Source organism: Macrosteles quadrilineatus, unplaced genomic scaffold, assembly GCF_028750875.1.
Source record: "Macrosteles quadrilineatus isolate MER2022 unplaced genomic scaffold, UCM_ALF_1.0 Scaffold_1__1_contigs__length_201487025, whole genome shotgun sequence".
Classification (NCBI taxonomy): domain Eukaryota; kingdom Metazoa; phylum Arthropoda; class Insecta; order Hemiptera; family Cicadellidae; genus Macrosteles; species Macrosteles quadrilineatus.
Genome location: NW_026542594.1, coordinates 160,801,297 through 160,819,853, shown reverse-complemented (window position 1 = coordinate 160,819,853; position 18,557 = coordinate 160,801,297). Strand labels below are relative to the sequence as shown.

The 18,557-nt window shown below is 31.9% G+C and overlaps 1 long non-coding RNA gene across 1 annotated transcript in view; it reads right to left on the bottom strand.

Annotated features, from left to right (window-relative positions):
• LOC128988591 (uncharacterized) overlaps positions 1-15,348 on the bottom strand; it is a 204,678-nt gene extending 189,330 nt beyond the window's left edge. Inside the window, exon 1 of the long non-coding RNA XR_008490407.1 lies at positions 15,175-15,348. This is a non-coding gene — a long non-coding RNA (uncharacterized LOC128988591). The remainder of the gene's footprint in view (positions 1-15,174) is intronic.
• Positions 15,349-18,557: the final 3,209 nt, after the last annotated feature.

Sequence of the window (18,557 nt, the reverse complement as noted above, 5' to 3'; positions counted from 1 at the left end):
TGACATTTCCCATAAAAATTAGGCTACGTTTTTACATTGTCGTATTTTAAATATATGATATGCTCTTACATTCTGTTGCCAAAACTAGTTTTTCGCAGAGTCTAACTTAACACGACGATCAATTTTATTTTATGAAGTTATAAACAGCAAATTGTCTATATTCTTTTACAGCGGGAATATTTTGTAAGAAAGTGTGAGACAGAGTACACAAGATTACTAGAACGCCTCCACAGGAAGAAATTACCGTCCTAATGGTTCCGACGGTGTCAATAACTACAAAGATGCCTCATCCGTTCCATCCTATAAAACATTCATCCCTTTCAAGCATTCAAATCATTAATGGCTCTATCGATCGATCCCAAGAGTTTTCGACTTAATTTCTTTGAAAGCTTGAACTCTGAATGATCAGTTTGTGAATTAATCGGATTTTACATCTAAATTGATTACGATTTATAAGAATACAAAGAGATGTTAAGATTAGTAGATGTCAAAGAAATATTTCTAAATAAAGCTTGATCAATCATTACTTAAAATAAAACCTAAAATTTTCAGCATTTATTTAGTCAAAAGTCTTATCTTTTGTCGGAGGTTCAAAATATTATTCTCACAATATACATTGGTAGTCATCATTTACTTTAACGGTAAACTAACAACACAATGATTCTTTTTAGTTGGTGACGTAAAAGTTTGTTTTTTACCATTCTTGATGGAAAATCTCCGCCATAAGCTGTTACATTATGATCCTTTTAATTTACGACGAGGTAAATTAATTTTGTCTGGTTTTTAAAATATGGGTTGTATTGATTAGAGTATTCTCAACTTGCAATTAATTTGGTCAATGTTTACCCTATACTAGTCATGAGTGGCATTGGACAAGTATTACTTGTGGTTATACTCATTTTGATCACGTGTATAACAGATAACGTCCCAATACAGGAATGGCAATCATTCTCTTCCATCCAAAACTAGCGTATGGACTCACACATGGATCTCAAATTTCATCTCCCATAGTCTACGCCTACAGACACAGTAGAAGACCTATCTCCATTCTCGACCACTAACAGAAAAACAGAGCGTATCTTGGTTTCTCTAGAACTAACTCTTATCACACGTGCCACCCGTTACTGTTCTAAACTTAAAATTTATACTCTTAAAATATGATTTGTTTATTACACTTACTTCTAATCTCTGCGGTAAGTAAACAAGTAGCTAAAGGTTCAATAAATTTCCGTCACTTTATAAGAGACGTTTATCAACATTTTACAACCCTGTGTTATAACTGCAAATAAATGATTTATGTTATATAAAACTCCACGCGCAGTGTTGCAATCTTTTGGTAAGGCGCAAAGCACAGACAGGTGATGAGAGGATTACTGTGGTGATGCTGTGTTGTTTGGTTCCTGTTTTTTGCGACTTAACACCCACAGCCATTGTTTAGTTTTGCTTCGAAGAGAGAAATTGTTTTTAATAACCCAAAAAATCGTATAAAGCCTAGTAAATAGTTCAAGATTTAAAATTGTGTATCACAATAGTATTGTGTAAGAACTAAATATTCAATCTATGATTATTTTTGAAAATAAACACATTTTCAATTCATAATTTTGATTAAAAAACGTATTGTAATATTAATGGTATAAACTTTTGAGTAACATTTATACTATAAAAATTAATTGCTAGTGAGTCAACAAATTTATTTAAAAAAAATTCTTGAAAATATATTTAAAAATTAGGTATTTTATTTTATACGTACAAATAAATTATAAGTATGTGGTTATTATTATTTCTGCGAGTCTTTCTCGAAAGTAAATATAGTAGTATTTTTCAGCTATGGTTGTTCATGTGCATGGCATGTATACGAGTAGTACATTTATATGAATTAAAGCAATGAGGTATCAAACAGTGCCCTACTTCTGTATAGAGGCAACATAAGTGTGCGTGCCCAACATACTCCCAGTGGTTCTTGTTTTTATTAATTACACTGCATGGGGTTCACTGGTTTTCAATCATTTTTTCCCCGTCCTCTAATCAGCGATCACTGAGTAGATTGGCACTTTCGTGGTGGTTTATCAAAATTTAAAACCATAATAACCTCCTTTAATCTAAAGAGTGTACTCTGAGTAATGCTTGGACTCTGGTTTAAAAAGTATATAAACACATAAAATACCCTGTTAATTTAATTCTGGTTCAGATGGATCTAATCGAAATGCATATACATATAATTGGTAAATGTTTTCGTTTTAAAATTTTGTTCCTAGAATCGAACGCATTCAATTGAGTAATATTTCTGTTACATTGAATTGATCACACTTTAATTGTTTCATCGATATGTAAAACAGCAAGAATATCTTTTCGTTGAGAACAATGTCAAGTGTAACGTTTTTAAAGTACAAATATATATTTTAATCATAAAGACCAAAGACTTAAAGAGTTGTGGATCAAGAAGGGTTTCCCGAAAACAATAAATGCTGTATCTCACAAATATCTTACTTTGGGGAGTATTACCATTACACCCTTAATGGACGCTATTGAAATGAACTCTTTTCCCATTTCTTTGATAAACAATTAACCATGCAGACGGTGTATGTTGGATTGGACATGTTTAAATATATGTATGATAACTCTCGTAAAATTTTTCTTATGAATGATAAGATATTGTAATATTTTCCAATTATTCATTTTAAGGATACGTAAAGATTGTTTTTCATGTTTGGCGAACATGAAACAGCAAAGATTGTCTGTCACTTTTTAGGTAGTTTGGCAGATAGACTTTTGACGGCATTTATTTACAGCCTATCTAGCAAATATGTCCACTTCCATACCAACTATAATAATGACGGATGTATTTACACTAATTTTTAAATATTTAGTGTCTATATTTCCGTTTAAGAATTACAAATAGAAACATAAGCTTTTATATTATTATCATTTTTCTACTTCTATTTCAAAATCCTCCATCTAAGTTTTTTAGGGTTTATTATGTAGTCATAATATCTATTGGAAATAATTGTAAAATTAAGAACCTACAATTAAAATACAATCACACACACGAAACGAGTTTCCACATGTCACGTGATTCAGGAGAGGACCATGAAACTATTTTGTCGATAACAAACTATAGTGAATAATTATTATCTAAAATTAGCCAAGTAGTTGAAAGTATATTTTATTGATAGTAAACTAATAACAAATAAACTTCTAACCACAACTATAAAAACAGTTTTTTAAGCTACTGCTTCTTCGTTCATTTATAGTCCAGGAGCTGAGGGGGTTTGAGCATGCATGAAAGTAGTACGCAATGTTATTGCTGATTATTGTAATATGGACTGTGGTGATCAAAATTACGTATGTCGCCTATTTCAAAAGTGGTCGATAAGGTGGGGGGAGGGGGCAAACATGGCGGTTTGCGCTATGCGTTAAAACGCTGATAGTTCGAAAACGGTAAAAGATAGAACATCGGTTAAAACGTCGTTGGAATTCTAAAAATGTGGACAACAATAATGGTTATAGGGTCCGAGGTCGTATCTCTATAAATAAACAAGTTATTGTATAAAATATGTAAAAATGGACTTTTCGTGTAGTTTTTTAACCAAAAGTAGAATTAATTTGTGAGTGTCGCAAAGAAGTAATATCAAATATCTTTGCTGATAGTTGTAATATGGACTGTGGTGATAAAAAATACGCATGTCGCCTACTTTTCAGGTGGTCGAGAACATGGGGGGAGGGGGGCAAAGATGGCGGAACGCGCTATGCATCGAGACGACTGTAGCTCGAGAACGGTACGAGATAGGACATCGGTTAAAACGTAGTTTTAATCCAAAAAATATTACCAATAGAAAAGGTCATTGGGTAAAAAGTTGTATCTTAACTAATAAAAAAGTTATAACAATAATAAATTTAACAAAATCTACATCGCACAGCTATTTTTTTCGAAAATCGTATGGATTGTTGATAAATAATAGTGTAATTCCTTAATTACTCGGCTATATATTAACTAGATGCATTTTCTTATAAGAAAAAAATATATTATTACGAATACATTTGGTTTAAAATGTAAAACACGGCCTCCAAACTACATATAATACTGTACTTGGGGTTTCGCCGCAATCAAATGCATAATACAGACTACCACTACAAATCCAATTTTAATTATTATAAAGTTGTAGGTTATTATAATATGATTATGTAACAGATTCTTATTCAGTTATGCCAGTTATTCAGTTCTTATTAACAGTTGTGCCGATATCAGCAGCACTGCGCAGCAATTATGACGCAACCTATCGGACGAACCCCAAGGCGTTTGGAGGCCGTGTTTTACATTTTAAACCAAATGTATTCGTAATAATATATTTTTTTCTTATAAGAAAATGCATCTAGTTAATATATAGCCGAGTAATTAAGGAATTACACTATTATTTAACAACAATCCATACGATTTTCGAAAAAAAATAGCTGTGCGATGTAGATTTTGTTAAACTTATTATTGTTATAACTTTTTTATTAGTTAAGATACAACTTTTTACCCAATGACCTTTTCTATTGGTAATATCTTTTGGATTAAAACCACGTTTTAACCGATGTCCTATCTCGTACCGTTCTCGAGCTACAGTCGTCTCGATGCATAGCGCGTTCCGCCATCTTTGCCCCCCTCCCCCCATGTTCTCGACCACCTGAAAAGTAGGCGACATGCGTATTTTTTATCACCACAGTCCATATTACAACTATCAGCAAAGATATTTGATATTACTTCTTTGCGACACTCACAAATTAATTCTACTTTCGGTTAAAAAACTACACGAAAAGTCCATTTTTACATATTTTATACAATAACTTGTTTATTTATAGAGATACGACCTCGGACCCAATAACCATTATTATTGTCCACATTTTTAGAATTCCAACGACGTTTTAACCGATGTTCTATCTTTTACCGTTTTCGAACTATCAGCTTTTTAACGCATAGCGCAAACCGCCATGTTTGCCCCCTTCCCCCCACCTTATCGACCACTTTTGAAATAGGCGACATACGTAATTTTGATCACCACAGTCCATATTACAATAATCAGCAATAACATTGCGTACTACTTTCATGCATGCTCAAACCCCCTCAGCTCCTGGACTATTACAGGTAATCGTGGTCCTATGAATATTTTAACAACCCTGCTCCCATACAAGTCACGGATCAAATTATTTAAAATGAAAAACATATAAACATATGAATATATGAATAGATGTGATGGTTTTGACAATATATTAAAATAATTAATTAATGAATTTGGGGTTGAAACAAGTAAAATACAGTTAAGTAAAACGAGGCGCATTGTTTATTTATTTATCAATCAGTATATTATTAACTTTTGAAATATCAAACTTCACAAGGTAATGAAAATAACATGAGCCAATTTAAATCCAACGATTGACTTAACAAAACAAATTGCATAATTAGTCAAATCAGGTTTGCCAACCAAATATCACATACACAGGGTTTTATATTGTTTAACCTCTCATCAAAACTAGTTTCAATACAAATAACTTAGTAAAAAGACACTAAAGGATTATCTCAGAATCAGGTCAACTTTAAAGTTGCATTCTACTAAATCTATTTCTGTCAACTACGATACAAAGAATGGGATCAGTGGACAATTATGACAAGTGATGTAGAAAAACGTGTTCAGCGTTTAAGAGTGATCTATATTTGCTGACGAGTGAGGTGTGTTGAACCGTAAAGTATGCAGACATGATCAACGTTTATGCATAATACATCAAGCGTGTTGACTGCTGTAATGATGCTGCTGTAATTATTGATTTCCTTGAGCACGAGTATGCGTGGGAGACGGGGGGGGAGAGACCTACCCTCGTATGTTTTGGTTACATTAATGCACACATTCCCAGCCCCTAGAGACTCTCTCTGACTTTTTGCCACGTCGACCTGTTTCTGTCTTTATAAAGATTTAAGTTTCTACATTTTCCTTTTCATAACTTTTTGCCGTTGGAAATATTCTGGTGTGGAATATTTTATAGTTGGAATTTTACTCTCCAACTTGTCGACAAGTAAATTGGTTCGTTTGTTCGAAGTTTCTCTCCTTGACGTTTTTGTAAACGTGTAGATAAAATGTTTTGCAAATATATTGTGATTTTTTTGTAGATAAGATGAATTGTCAAAATAAATAATTCATTTATTACTTTCAGGTTAAAAGTCTACTTAAACTGAATTTATCGTTGTTGTTTCAGATTATTGTGGCTATTTTCTTTTACTAAAAAGGTTTTTTTTTACTAATCGTTGTAAAATATCCACACAAACTTTTAAATAACATAAAATTACCATCAAATCAGTAGACAAACAAAGAAAAAGGCGTGAAGTATTCAGCTTTATTTTTGTTTCTACATATTTATAAATTTATTTACAGTAGCTTGTTCATTCTTGCATTGCTAGGTACATTATTATTCAAAACATTTATTATACCCTAATGCTTTTTCAATGTTTTTGTAATTGCTTACTTTTTAATTTTTATTAGTCTAAATTTTAAAAACTAAAAAATATCCAAAATCATTCAAAATGAAACTACTGAATTTTTTTAGAATATATAACAAATTACAGTTTTATTTTATTACAAAAAACCATAGTACCATAAGGTGTACCATAGTGTACACCTAGTGTGTAGGTGTAACACTATGGTTACAGTAACTAATGGTTATGGTAAGTTTCTATTTACATTTGCATGTAATGTTATGCTAACAGCTTTATGAAATAAACTTTATAATTTATTATTCAATGATACAAGAAATTTTTACGTATTTCATTATATAACTTCACATTTAAAAATGTCCAAGCTCCTAAACAATCTATTCTTAGGTTATCACACCAGTTTCATCTACCGACCAAATACAATTTACTATATGATGTCATTTATTACATTTACTACGATTTACTGGACGATGATTTACGGGATTGTTTACACTAACAATTAAAAATTCGAAGTATCCTAGACAAACACTTTAAATTACTTATCAATCACTTTGTAAATACAACTCATTAACACAATTGCGAGTAAATTTTCTCAGAAATAGGACTTTTAGTACAATTTTTTTGTATACAAGCTAGTTTTAACCAGGGCTTAAACTAAAATCTGTGTCTTCAATTAAATCAAGATGCGACCGAATTGAATCAAAAACGTTTAATTTCCTGTCGCGTGCTCGGTAACACCAGCTGCATTCATTGAGATCAATTGTTTAAAATAGAGTAATCAATAATTTATCAATAGTTTATTCGTTGCTTGATTATTTTGCTTGTGCAATATTAAATAAGGAACCGATTGCATGTCTCACACCCAAAGCCTGGTTAGGAATAGCATATTTCATCACTATGGCCTAAAGTGACTCTTTTAGACCCGAGGTCAAGTTTTACGATCGGAAAATGGGTGAGGGTAAAAAAGTCACTTTTTCCGTGTGGTGAACTATATTTTTCGTCATATAGCATCACTAGTTAACAAACAAAGCTAAAAAAATTAAATAATTTGTATGTTAACATAAGCTCTCAACACGATTTCCAGCTTGTTTTCAATTCTGCTAATGCAAATATATGCAGCTAGCTGTTTAGTAAGTGATTCAATCATTTCGTCTATTACGATTGTGTTACAGTACATTATACCATCAATGTCGAGCAATCGACAACAATAGGCTAAAACCATACCTATTAATCAATCTATAAATAATTTCGATCAATACGGTTGCCACAATCGAAATTTACAACAGTTAACAACGGCTGATTTTTACTCCCTAGAGACTAAAAATGATTTTTACTCCCTAGAGAGTAAAAATGCTACTTTAGACCTGCAACGCATGCATAATGGCTGTTTTTGCTGCAGTATGACGAAATATATATTTTAATTTTATAATCTCGTTCAGTCGGTATTGCTTTAAATTTTCTCATTAAGTATGACAAAAATTGACTGCTGATAATTTTCCATCGTTCATAATATTCCTCACAATACACGCTTGTAACAGCAAAACATTTGAACTCCGTAGGAAGTTTCTAATCGTTGTTTGAGGGAAATTGTGTATACTATATTTCAAAGCTAATTTATATATATTCATTTTAAATTATTGACGGTTCAATAAAATTTTACAGTTATCGGAAGACAGTGAATTGAGTGACATCAGCTGGCGCGCAGTAGTCTCATCAGCTGGCGCGGAGTAGTCTCATCAGCTGGCGCGGAGTAGTCTCATCAGCTGGCGCGGAGTAGTCTCATCAGCTGGCACGGAGTAGGAGAGCGATAAAAGAGTATTGTAATTACTGGCTGTCTCGTGAGGTGGAAAATCTAACACGGCTTCACAAGGTGACTTGAGCCTTGTGTTGTTTAGTTGTAAACAATTCAAAGTCAATAATATGTACTCACAAACCAACTACACAACAAATACAACCGTGCATTGCGTCAAACACATTGGTTATATTACGATTTGCTAAGATTAATCCTTACAAAAATGAAAACTGTTTAGTTGTACTATTTACAATTATGATTTATGTTTTTATCAAGCTACTTGCTATGGTTTGTTGTTCACTAAGTTTTCCATAGCATTTGCAATTTGCTACACATTACTGGAAACCTGGGGTTCAATTTCCCCATTAATAGAGATTTGGATGTCTGATATGACTTTCTAATCATTCTGAATTCTTGATAGAATAACACTATCTCCTATGAAGGTATTGTTAATTCTAAAAGTCTTGTATACGTTTCTTTTTCCAATTCATATTTTTGGCCAGATACTACTAGAAAATCTATAAGAGCGCAAAGTACGTCATTACCGGTCGAACTAGTAGGTGTCAATCGAAGCTATAGCCGAGTACGGCCATTCTATTCAAGAGCGGCAATGACTATTTGTGCTCGTAATACAAACAAGATTTTTTTCTATCACCATAAGTAACTTATTATAACACAGATTAACTATTTCACTGTATATGAAATGTCATTTAGCTTATCTTTGCTTTTATAGGTTATGTTGTTTGTTCATCGGTAGTGTTTTATAGAAACTCCAACAGGAAAATCAGCTGATTTAGCGAACAAGAATAAATAATACGGAAATTATCTATTTTGCGTACTGTTTACAGGCATGACAATGTGATAATTTTAATACAGTGGTTACACAACTATTTTTTCGAAGGTCTACTCGGTTTGTTCATAGATATTATTATACACTTTTGTTTAAAGCTACTACTACCTTTTGTTAATATATACATAGCACCTTTTATGATAATTATTCCTCAATCAGTAATAAGTATCCCACGGCAAAAAAATCTTTTTATACATTTGCCGCTCTATCAAGTAGCTACAACAAAAAACATGACAACATTACTCGAACAACCACTAAACAACATAGAGTTTAGCATGAACCAATCTTTTAGAATTAATATTGTAAGGTCACTTTATAAAATCTGAATAAATCGTTTCAAGTGGCGTGTCAAACGAACAGAAGGTTTAATAAGAAGCAGTCACGTCACGCTCGACACGCCATCACATTTGGTGAGGAAAGGTGGTACTGTACTGAGTACCCGATAGCGAACTGTTTTAGAACATTGTTAGAATATTGTAGCGAGTACTAATAAGCCGAACTATCGTTCGCAAACAATCAGCAATAACCTGGCTACAGTAACAATAAACCCAATATGGTAGCTGTGGTTTGCGTCGATTCATACACCAGTTGAAAACAATTCAACTCCCTTTGAAGGTAATGAACACGGTCGTCCATGTTTGGTTAGGCCGTATGTGGTGCTTCATTATTCTGTGTTTGAGGGTGCAATTTTACCTTGTTCAGCCTCACTCAATGAAAGGGTTTGAAAATTATTATTAATTGCACATTTACTGCCCACTAATGTCTTAACGTTCATTTTCTTCATTGAAATTCTATATCGGGATTCCTGATATTAATCAATTACTACATGTTTAGGCTAAGTGATACTAAGAGACACAAAATCTGTAGCGTTTCTTTGACAAAAATCCAATGCTAATATTTAAAATTACACGTTTGAATATTTTGTATATGTAAATGAAATGTATACTTCCATTAGGAGCTCAGTATTTACACTAATTCCACTTTGATAAGTTTTCAAGATCGAGTATAGGATGAACCAAAAAAGGGAAAAATGTACGTTATAGCAACTAATTTTTTCACTACTATTTCCTGCTTCTTTTATGTAAGTTTAACTATATAAACATTTTCCATACATGATTTGTACAACTAATAGATTATGTACTTATTCGTCAAAGTAAATTAATTTTTTATATTTAATTAAACTAGAGGTCGTCCCATGGTCCAAAACTCGACCAAAATAAATAGCTTATGTATTGTGCTAACTTCTCTATTTGCACCCCACTTTAATAAAATATGTGATTGGAATTTCTTCTATTGGTTTTTATTTTCTGTTTTTAATTCTTTGTTATTTCGTCACCAGCAAGGCAACCCATAAAGCCCGTGTTATTTTTTTATATTTATTTTATAAAGGATTCTGCAAATCTACAGGCAAATATCTTTCTAACAGTATGCGTAGATTTTACCTGTGATGCACACGAGCTGAGAAAAAAGGGTTTCAAGAAACATGCTTGTCTATTAATATATTGAGTTAGCCCCATGTTAAATCTCCATTAAAAAAGTTGAATTTCCATTTTTGACCCAATTAAAATCAATATTTACAAATTGCAAATAAAACCTGCACATATAGGACTGATAACCTTTATTTTGATACAACCCGCGTGTATATATAGGATAGTGCTACTATTAACGTATATACCCCCTTCCTCCTAAATCAATGACCACACACCAAAATTGTTTTTAAAATCTTGTTCGTTCTGTATAAAACTGTTAAAATTCGTTCATAACAACGAAACAAGATATTGTACTAATAAATTTGTTTCTATATTTTTATTTTTATTTAAGACCGGGAGATAGATGCTTGCTGGGTAGTATCATATTTTTGGCGAACTATTTCAATGGGTTTAATTTGAATCCACTGTTTCTGCATTGTTCAGTACTTCTTTCCATGCGATTTTTGACTACAACTTATATTTGAAGTGGTTAGTTTTTTTTTTTATTATTTCCATTCACTATGTTTTGTATACACTTTGAACCATGTCTAGTTTAAATGTTCTATCTATAAAATTTGTATTTAATCAGTTCGCCCATGCCTTAATATTATTTATCTTTTAGCGGATGTCACACAACGTTTTTATGATGTTTTAATTCTTTTTTTTATTATTATCTTAGTTTTAAATGGGGTGTCATGATTTCCATCGTGACGAAAAAAGTATCGTGTTTTGTTGTGTAGGGAAAACTATACAAAATTTTGTTTTCCTAAAATAACGCTTTCAACGTTTAAATTTGATAACCATTTATGGATACCAAAGTTTATTTTTAATTATAAGTTAAGGAATGGATTAATTAGGTGTAATTACTTATCTTATACAGAATTATGAATTAAGTATAAATTAATTATTCATCATCCATTTCAGAAAGATAACTCATAGTCGGCTTAAACATATATACGACTTTTCACAACATTTCTTCCTTAAAGTAATCCTCAAAATGTCCCTTTTAATTTTAAGGCCTAAATATAGAAATATTGCATTGTTTTATAGCATAATTACCATTAATGTGTACATATAAGTTCCAAGTATTTGTTTTTGTTTTATAAATTATTCTATAAATCTGTAATTCTGGTCTTCTTTGCCGGCTATAAAAAACTTGCAAAATATTTTTTTATAGTGTGACCAAGCTAATACAAAAAACAAATTAAATTATATGGAATAACATTAATAACTGATGATGGTTCCATTAACACGCAATATCAAAACTGCTAAAATCAACTTTAAAATAAAAAAACAAATAAGATTAAATTATTAATCGTGCCGTTAGTTGGTTGAGTATTTTGATATTTTTGAATTACTGGGTATTTTATTGACCTTTTAAACAATTTAAAATTAAATGTACACTTTCACAAGATATGTTATTTATTAGCTTGTTTTATAAGAAACCCACATAAGTAAAATAATATAGGCATTGCAATCAACCATTTTATTATTATACTGAAATAACAGATTTAAACCCACTTTATATTACAAAGGATAGCAAGGAAGTATTCTTATTACCACTTAGTACAATATTACATTGAGAATCTATACTTATAATGCAACTGGAGCGTAAATGTTGAATTATTTAACTTTTAAGACGATTTTTATATTTTTGCTACACTTTTTTTACATGTTTTACTATTTTTATTTCAACGAAGGGAAAACCACTATTTTAAGACCTTTAAAATCAATATTCCTAATGATTACAGGATGACAATTCATTTATTCATACCGGTATAAATATTTACGCAATTAGATTATCTAAAAATGCTATACTTAAAACGTCCAAACAAGGTTATTAGCTACTTAAATTAATTCAACAAAGAAAAGGTTTATTTACTCTCTATTTTTATATGTTGAAATGAACAAAAATTGTTTTACAATAGTATTTTATAGTTTATTAATTACACTCGATAATTTGTAATCATTTTGAAATACTGTACGGTTTTTTTTTATAATTTACACGCTAAACAAACAATACCATTTTCAATACCGACTTTCCATACAAGAACATGAACTGTGTATGTGTATTACTCCTATATATATATATATATATCCATGTTTTATATATATATATATATCCATATAATAACAATTTTCTGGAAAGATTTATGGTTTAATAATATATTAATTTATCGTTATTGCAATAAAAACTATAAATTGTACTACTTACATGCTAGATTTTTTCCAAACATACTCGGGAACAACTTTGTCGGAAAATTAGTTTTTCTTGTATTTATAACTACACAACATAATTAAATTGTAACGAAGTTTTTTAAAGTTAAATTATAAACTAGTATTTCAAGAAAATCGGTACGAGCGTGGTAAGAAATACTTTAATACGAATCGCTCATACATTGTTACAATTATAAAAAATATTCCAAATATGTGTTACCATTTATATTTTACCGAAATAAAATTCGTTAAATATGTTAACTATGTTAAATATGATAACTATTCGTTATCTACATATTTAAAAGCACACAGATTTTTGTACTTTATGCATTACCAAACCGACCATCCGAAAATCGCGGAGCTTTGGGAAATTGTTTTAAATGAGGGTTTGTGTTTTATTTTCAATATTTATATCTACTATGAGTCAGTACCCAACTTTCAAAGATCCATGTCAAGCATATTATGTATTGATCGTTTACACATAAAAAACATTGAATACACAACAATGCATTTATTTGATTTACTTATGTTTAAAAAGATTTTACTTTACATTGCCATACAGCCGATTTACAAAAATCAGAATATTTTAAATATTTTTGTAAGACTACAACTATTTTATTTATTCTGTAACAATTTCATAGATTATGGAGAAAATATACCGTATAATACTGTAATTATTGGAAATCCTAACAGTTTTTGGAGCACCTTAATGGAATTGTATTTACTATTTTATTTTCGCACCCCGTTCAGCGAATGATCCCTAGGAAAATGAGTTAGGTAGTAAAAATAATGACTTGTTAAATACAACAAAAACTAATTTTCCAATGAAGTTGTTCATAAGTGTGCTTAGAAAATCTAGAATGTAAGTAGGGATGTTATTTACTAGGGAGGTTTGCATTAGGACAATGCTATATTAATATAATCTTTCCTTTACTACATCTTTCCAGCAATATTGCTATTATATAGGGAGGATATAATATGAATACACATATTTTGTACAGATAATCAGTAGAAAATTACGGCATTGTTTGTTTCGTGTGTAGAGTATATAAAACCGTATATCGCAATATGATTGAACAATAAACCTGATACGATTTTGAGTAATATTTTTGATTATTTTAAAAGTTAACTTTAAGTTAGGGTGTCTGTAATGTATGTTATATCAATACATTTTTGCAATTAAATTCATGAATTTTAATTATTATTTAATGTTTCAATCTAACTTTTCCAATTTGAAATCATTAGATAAGCAGGGGCTTAAATTTGTACGTACACTTGCAATCATTTGAAGTTATTTTTTCTACAATTTCTGATTTATAGAAATACTATCTATTCCACATTTGCCTTCTTATATGCCACGGTGCTGTAAAATATAATACCTCTAATCCTAAATTTGTATATTGAAATTGTTTTTTTTTATTGTTATATACTTACTCAGATTCACCACGTCAAATCATAAAAGAAATACTTTTAACCAAATATATTTCTACCCATTTTATCGCAACATGCTGCTTTTGGTACTGACATATTCTTTCAAACACCGCTCACACAAAGTCCACACAGACATCCAAAGCTGTACGCGCGATCGATAAAAAACTAACAGTCAGATAAATGCAACGTCAAAAGCAACATGTGTAACCTTTGTTTGGAATAAAACATTTGCGTCACGGGTGGGTTGCGAGTTGCGACTGGCGCGGCAGCCTCTCTCTTGGAGGTTATATTGATATTCTGTATTTACCTAACCTTTATATCTACTTTGTACACAGTTATGTTCGCTTAGCTACATTACTCGGGTGAACAACATGTATATGTCCACACAGATATAGTAAAGGGCGTTATACAATGTACTATACCGATATAATATGCGTTACACAGAGAGACAATGGTAGGAGAGCGAGCATATCCAACTCCACGCATGTCTTCTGTCTATAGCGCCGATTAGTTTACACAATTATATTGTTTATTGGGTCCAATTTACTTTATGCTTATCATATGTTGTATTGAATTCATATACTATACTTAGTAGGCCTAGTGATATTACACAGATGTAAATTATAATATTCATTTTACATATTATTTTGAAAAATCTGTTAAATTTTCCTAGATATCAGGATTCAATGTTTAATTTCAGTAAATGAATAGAATAAATTTATATTGTACAAAATACGGTTTTGTGAAGGATATGAACTAATGTTTCTTTGTTTTACATATATTATGATTACAATGGTATTTTTTATTGGCCGTTATTCTCATACATCAACCCTGTTTGGAATATCGTTTGGTGTAACTATATTAATATCTACAACCCCCATTGTTTACAATGACAATGACGAGTACCATATGACCCCATTGGCGGACTTCCTAACCTACAACAATCATGTACCTGAAGGAGTACAGTGGTGTCTCCTTTTGTAGAAGCCAGAGCTAGAAATACATCCCTCGCCTGTAGTGAGGAGTAGAACGCGATCGTTGCCGGCGGACGTCGCACTACACTAACACTACGTGTGTCTAACTAGTATCCATGATGGCGGTATGGCCTATCTCGCTGGCTCAGCCGTGTACATCGCACTGAGCCAGCCAGAACCACCCCCGCGCGCCACCCATTCACGCTATCGAGCGCGTGTGCCGACTCTCTCGCGGGAACTTGGACCAATCGGCGCGCGCGCCCTCCCCTCGCGTCCTGCTGACCTACTTACCACTACCACTACCACTACAAACACCACTAGTGTATTCTTCCATTCACTGCTCACTGCTCTATGATAAGATGGACGTTAGGCCGAAGAGACATGCGCCCGTGGGATCAACAATGCTCGGTATAAGGGTTGAAGACCCAGGCCTTATTTGTCCATTCGTTTGGCCTAAATGAAAAACGTTTGGGTTACTATCATAGGTTGTGCTGATTCCGAACCTTATTTCCTTATTTGAACCAGAATTCAGTTAGTTTAGATGAGTTTGATTTTTAAGAATTAACATAAAATAAGTTGTTCGCTATAAACATTTTAAAGATCTATAGTCAAATAAGAATGAACTGCGAACAAGTTAAACTATATATTTAATCGTCTAGGCGACGAATAATTGGGCAACGAATCAAATCGTTCTAAATATCAGGAATTTAATTTGTAGCCATGCATAAAACTGTCTATTTGCCTTATGATAGCTTTCGCAGGTTTATGATATTTACATAAGGAATTGGGGTTTATATACTACAAAACCTCATCTGTAGAGACCTACTTATGAGAAAAAATCTTAAGAATCACAAAATCACACTATTGAGGTTTAGATCTACTTATGTTCACTTCAGTGCTTTGAGGACTCCAAAACACGGGGTTTACTTGTATTTTTGTTTCAGCTTGAACAGTAAAAACGTAAAAAAAACTAAGAATGTTCCCTGTGTTCCAGTATGCAAACCCCTAAAACAAACAAAAGCAGATCTAAACCTCAATAGTGTAGCATATGGTTGGAAAGCTTATAAAATGGAGCAGTGGGGAATTTTAAAATTTTTGTCAACATATTTTGCTACCTTCTAGTATACAGGGTGTAGAAAAATGCCATAGACCAATGTTTTCTTAAAATTGTATCAAAGACCTTAATTTTAATCTTTGGAACAATTTACAAGGGAGTTTTTACAATTGATCCTCCATCATTTTCAATTATTCTTATTAACAATTTAATGTAGAACACGAAAATGACATTATCTACTAAAATCCGTTTGCTGGTAATTTGAGAAATAGAAATAGTATTGTGTTTAAAAACGTGGTTATTTTAGAAAAAATTAAAATATTCGTTTTTAGGAGATAATTTTTAGATTTGGAACCTCTTATATGCATCATCACACTTAATTTAATTGTACTTACGCCAAATAAAGTAACACTGACAACCAGCCAACCTGTATATGAATCTGAACGAATGGATTTTCTGGCCTCTGGGGACCTCAAAACGAAAAGGTTTATCGGTCCCGGGTCCAGGTCTTAAAATGAGACATAGGTAAAGGCTTATGCCCTATAAGGGAAATTCGCTGAAACTCAAAAATCACCTAACTTAAACAGTGGTTTCTCTACAGTTTAAACAGTGGCGGGCTGGCGGCGCTCTTCTGAAACGGACCCGATGCTTGTATCTATATTAAGAATTTGATGGACTTTTGTGTGTAGCAAATCAACCCCTAATTATTTATTTTTATAGGCATATTGGGTATCAATTTAAAGCTCTTATCCTAGATGTGTCTTTTGCGGGTTTGGATGATATATCGTGAAAGCCCTTCGTCCTACAGGCCTTTAAAATTTCAGAGTCGGTGCTGAATTCTGTTGTCAACCATCTGAATAATACAATTTTGTTTGCATCCATACGAAAATGGGGTTGTCTGTAGTTGGTGATGTTTCAATGAATTCGAGTAAAATATTGTAATGCTATTTGTATAAAATGTAAAGAGGAAAATGACTTACGTTAGATTTTGTGTTGTCGTATGATTTTGTATTTTCATACAATGTTTTAGTGAATGATAGTAAAATGTTGTAACGTTATTGGTTTAATATGTAAAGAAGAGCTCTTGTGTTTTCATGGTATGTTCCATTAGCATTAATTTGTAATTTTACTAAGATGCCTCGAAGAGATCGTGCACGCAATGAATATAATAGGGGACACAATGCAAATAATAGTGATATAATGATAAATAATCGTTTTCACCCTCATCAACTACATATCACATATATCACGGATTTGGAAGTCACGAAGTGACACAGTCTGCTAGTTATTATTTAAATGCAATTGTCAAAAAGTTCAAAACAGATGTAGATAGTATTAGTGTTAGATCCAATCCAGTTACGTCATTCTTTTATGTTTTATACCCATACCGTTTCTGTGTTAATATCCGTGGACAATCCCATTGTTGCTACGTTCCGCGATCCCTATGACTACGTGTCACAACCATAGAGCACATAATCGCAACTAGCAAGAATGCTGGTCAACAGATGTTAAATATTATACCGAGGTTGTTATTCAACTTTATTGTAGACATTTTCAATATAGATTGTTCGTCTGTATGGAAATGTTAGAAAAATAAGAATGAAGAGGGGACGTCTACCGAAGAGAAATTGGCTTTACAACTTAATTCAAAGTGGCAAAAGTAAAATGAAGATGATTTCGACCTAAAAAATAAGGTACCCTAAAATAGCTTATCCAACTAACAATTAATAGTCTAAGACCAGTATCATAAAACTAGGCCTGACCTCGGCAAAATTAATAACAAAGCAAAACCAACTGGAATGTGTTAGGCATGCTTCCCTTAACATTTTGTGAAAATTCCCAACTTTTCCCACTGTAGCAAAATCCGCCATCTTGGAAAATGGCGGACAATCTATAAACACTGCAAGGTTCCACTTAAAAACTTATTGTTCCCAAACCATTACATCTAGAAAAGTCTAGTTAGTCTTAGATTCTTCGCCATAATATTATCTACAAGAAAATATCATATTAAATAATAGTAATATGACTTTTAATAGTGAAAAAATAAATTAAATTTTAAAATATGTAAATAAAAGTTGACATATTCTATCTTTTTTGGGGTTTTTGCCATTATTATTGAGTAAATGCAAATTTTACCTACGACAAACATGTAGAGCTTTAAATTCCGCTTCATTTCCATACATAATATAACAATGTTTGAGCAATATTGACGTAAACGGCGAGTGTCAAAGTACACTCTCATGTAACGCACCTGTGGGACCAAAATGCATATAGTGTGGTTGTATGGTTGTATAAAGTGGCACAATA